The 4805-nt window shown below is 32.9% G+C and overlaps 1 long non-coding RNA gene across 1 annotated transcript; it reads left to right on the forward strand.

Moving 5' to 3' along the window:
• The first annotated feature begins 202 nt into the window (after window positions 1-202).
• Window positions 203-1739, forward strand: LOC118764174. The gene is made up of 2 exons (XR_004999958.1): window positions 203-1352; window positions 1384-1739. It is a non-coding gene; the product is annotated as an uncharacterized LOC118764174 (long non-coding RNA).
• Window positions 1740-4805: the final 3066 nt, after the last annotated feature.

Below are 4805 nucleotides of genomic sequence, written 5' to 3' on the forward strand. Positions count from 1 at the left end.
GGTTCATGGCTCTATAGTAGTCATATATATTATATACTGTTTGTATTGAGTGTATATGTATATACATTGTTCTTCCTAATGATTATTTCTGATAAAAACCTTTCTACACACACATCTTTCTATAATATACGTTTGTGTGTTTCTGTGTTTGTATGTATATATGTGTGTATGTATATATATATATATATATATAAATATAGTCTACATATTTGTGTGTCAGTGTGTCCCTCTCCTATATATATATATATATATATGTACACACACGCATGCATGCATACACACACACTGATTTGTGTGCATGCGTACTCATTCATATTCCTATATGGTTGAAAAAAAACATAATTATAATAATACAACTAATTTTGTTCTTTGACAAAACTGATCACCATTTCTATTTTTCTCATGTATATATAAATTTCCAAAATGAATCCAAGAAGCTAGGCTTTCTATAGCATTGTAATACTTCCCAAGTGCCTTCCAGTAAAGAGAAAAGCTCTCAGCTTTGCTTTTATCCTCTTCCCTGACTCTGTGCAACAAAATTCATCACATCTACACATTTGTCTAGTGGTATATTCTGTGTGTGATTTCTTAAAAGAAGCAGATAGATATTTAAGTGTGCTGGTGGAATATTTGGACTTTTTTTTTTTTAATTTATGTAATGATTGTTGAACTTTTCTTTTAGAAATGAAGAAAAATATTACATATAAACATGTATGTATAAATGTTTGTGTGTGTGTGTGTGTATATATATATATATATATATATATGAAAAAATGTTTATATTTTAAGGTAGTTTATACCTATTTGGTTTGTCTTCATTGCTGATTGTTCAATATCATGTTATTTTCTTCAGATTACCTGGTTTTCTTTTTTGCCTCTTGTTTCTTTCCCACCAAAATATAGTGTATACATGTGTGTGTAAACTATAACAAGGTTTCTTCATAACAAGAGAAAATCATTACTGTCTAAGCATAGAAAGAGAACGCAATTTTAATTTCATAAGTTTCCCTTATAAAACAATTTAAATGAATCTGTAATTGACTTGAAAAATACCTGTGGTTTTTTGTGGGGTTGTTAATATTTTATTTTAATTTTAGATATTTGGTGTGCTGAAATATAAATAAATCTCTTGTGGTATAGTCCCCAAGCAGGCCTTGGATTCATACCAGAAAGGATTAAGAAATTCAGTCAGGATTATCTTCTTATGCTGTGAATAGTTGACTGTAATTTGTACAAAACTCAGGAACCTGTATAATATCACAGGAATTATATAAAACAAGTCACTCTGATTCATTTTCCTATTTAGATTTCTTATTAATTAATTTACAAATGATACCTCTACGTATAGCTATGTGTATGTATTCATTGTAAATATGCAGGTAGGTGTTTGTGTTGATTTTCTTATAATTTCAAGTTGATAGTTTAGGCAGTAAGCTTAGGTTGTTTGTTGTAGCCTCATTTGAGCTAAATCCAAAGACATATAAATGCAATGTGATACACACACACACACACACACTGCTGATATCAAACATTGAGAATGAGTGCTCAACACAGCATTAGTGGATAAATATTCTTTATTTTTAGTTTAACAAGCAACCAATTGTTTCATGTGAAGAGATCTTCACAATTGTTCAAGTATGTCACATGGAAGTGTTAGTACTCATCTCCATGTGGCACACTTGAACAATTGTGAAGCTCTGTTTGCATGAAACCATTGGTTGCCTTGTTAACCCACAAATGAAATATATATATATATATATATATATATATATATATATATATATATATATATATATATATATGAAATATTACTAGAGGTAGATAAAACATGTAAATATTATGATAAAAACACCCTTGGATGAAAAAAGTCAAAGGCTTTTTGTGGGACATGAACCTACATCTTCTGTAAAATTATTTATCCTTAGGGTTTCCAACACAATATTCTACACAGTACTATTTATAGCTTTTCTACTTTGAGTTCCACTATAAAACACAATAGATTTCTCTTGAAGTTTCTAAATTCTTATGATGTAACTGATTTATAGTTTACTTTTCCCTTAAGGCCAGATCAACAAAAGAAAAGTATTCCATTCAGTGAGAGCCTGAACATTGCTTGGAGATGCAAGGTGTGTTATTAAAGCTTGCCTGGACAATGCATGAAACATCTCCAATGCATGAAACTGTTGGTAGCTCGTAACTGTATACTGTGTACATTAAATTATATGTATGTGTGTGTGTATGTGGATGGATGGGGGAATGTGCTGTGTGCCTAAATTTGTGAATAACCGAACACTTTAGATGTGAATTAACTGTATGCGAGTGTACAAAAAAGAGTTGTGTACAAAATAAAGTCCATATCAAGATGACTTAGACTGACACCTTTACTCTCTCACACAAACACACACACACATACATTCAACACATGTGTATCTGTAATCACATTATTTACTCCCCATCATTTCATACATTTTTTGAAAAAATCTTTAAAATTAACAAAGAGTTGGGAAGTACCATCATGGAACTAGTTTTTTTTTTTTTTGTTGCTGTTGTTTGTTTGTTTGTTTTTTCTCTTCATTAACCACTTTGGTGTCCATCTGTCTCCTTACCATTCTCCCATGTGACATTATCGTTCCAATAATGACTGCCAAATAGCATTTAGATTTCTCCCTGTTTCAGAACTTCCATTTCTTATCTGCTGCTACCACAAAACTCTAAACCAATGACTCTTGTTTCAGATTCTAACGTTTGACATTTTTTCCTCTTGTTTGCCTGTCTTCTCTCCCCCTCACCCCCATCCATTCATTTTCTTCCATTTTTCTTTTTCTTTTCTAACGTCTTTCATTTCTTCTCATACACCTTCTCTCTCCTTATATTATAACCCTTCATTTTTATCTTATAGTCTCTCCCATTTCGTTACACAAACAACTGCCCTGGAGGCATACTGATGAAAGATAAAGTCTTTCTTTGGTTCTGTTTTTAATGGCACTGGATTGCTGGAATTTCTCTTTTTTTTCTTTTTTTTTAATAAAAAAAAAATGCATATATAATTAAAACAAGGAACTGTTTTGCATGAGTGTGTGTATAAATATATATGTATATATGTACACATACAAACATGCACTTATATATATATACAAATATTTTATAGTTCATCTGTGGTTTTGCAGGACTTATGAGGTAAAACAAAACTGATAAAGTAAAACAAACAGCCAGATAATTCTGGCTCAAGAAAAAAAAAACCAAAAGTAAAAGATGAACCCTTATATTCTGGAAGTTTTTTCATGAGGCATGTTACAAATCCTAAGAGAAAGACATTTTATATTAAACAATATCAATAGAAACATTTTAATTATTAATTTTTTTTTAATGACAAATATTGTATTAGTTTTTGACTATAGTAAAGTTTTAATTGAATTTATTTATTTCAAGTTTTTATTGTTTCTTTCTTTTAATTTCATCGTCTTTATTTGATTTTTTTTTTTTCTATTTTCTTAAATTTTGTGCATGTCAAGTTAGAATAAAGCTTTAGTTATTAAAAACAACCTGGAGTATCTTCTTGTCATCGATGTAATTCCAATTGTTTCTCTATTGTATTATGATGAAGCGGTGGTAAGTCCTTAACCTTTAAATGGCAAGTATGAATCGATACCTCAGCATCTACTTCATCAGATGTGCCAGAACGGAAGCAGTCCTCATTAATGGCAGAATTCAAATTACAAACGGAAGATTTATACAGCGGTGATAAAAAAATTTTTCACCTTCCTTGATCATCATATGATGATGATGATGCTTTAGATAAAAAAAAAAACATTCGAGCAAGGTCGTTGTCAGTGCCGCTGGACTGGCTCCTGTGCAGGTGGCACGTAAAAGCACCATTTGAGCGTGGCCGTTGCCAGTACCGCCTGACTGGCCTTCTTGCTGGTGGCACGTAAAAGCACCCACTACACTCTCAGAGTGGTTGACGTTAGGAAGGGCATCCAGCTGTAGAAACTCTGCCAGATCAGATTGGAGTCTGGTGCAGCCATCTGGTTCGCCAGGCCTCAGTCAAATCATGCAACCCATGCTAGCATGGAAAGCGGACGTTAAATGATGATGATGATGTCTGGAAGCAAAAAGAAAGTAAATATTGTACAACAGTTTTCTGATAATAAGTTTGTAAATTTTATTGGGCTAACAATTATCATAGTTTTTGTGCTTATTTAAAGTGAAAATAGGTATAAAAATTATCATCATTTAACATGTTTTTCATATTGGTATGGGATTTGATGGTTTGACAGAATCCAGTGAGTCACAATTGAGTTCCAGTGTTGACTTTGGCATGGTTTCTACAGCTTGATGATGTTCCTAATGCCAAGCACTTTACAATGTATATTGAGTGCTTTGTTTCGTGCTACTGGCACCAGTGAGGTTGTCAAAGTAACTTGCTGGACACGAAAGAGTCCCCTCAACTATTTATGTGGTGGGTGTAGGTGGCTTTAAGCCAGATGCTGAGAGGCTAAAGTACAATAGAAGAACAAGCACAAGTGCCTCACTATAAAATAAGTACCAGTTGAGCACTGGGGTTGGTGTAATCGACTTGGCCCTACCCCAACCTGAGTTTCAAACCAATATATTAGCGTAAGTTTTTGACTTGGTGCAGACCAGTCTGTTTCATTTTATGAGCTATGTGGCTATGTGATTAAGAATATATATATATATGGTTAGGATTCCTGGCTTTCACCCAGGCAGCCCAGGTTCAATTCCCGGCCTGGGAGCACATGCTTTGTAGGCACAGGAATGGCTGTGTGGTAAGTAGTTTGCTTTCC

This window comes from Octopus sinensis, linkage group LG7, assembly GCF_006345805.1.
Source record: "Octopus sinensis linkage group LG7, ASM634580v1, whole genome shotgun sequence".
Taxonomy (NCBI): Eukaryota; Metazoa; Mollusca; class Cephalopoda; order Octopoda; family Octopodidae; genus Octopus; species Octopus sinensis.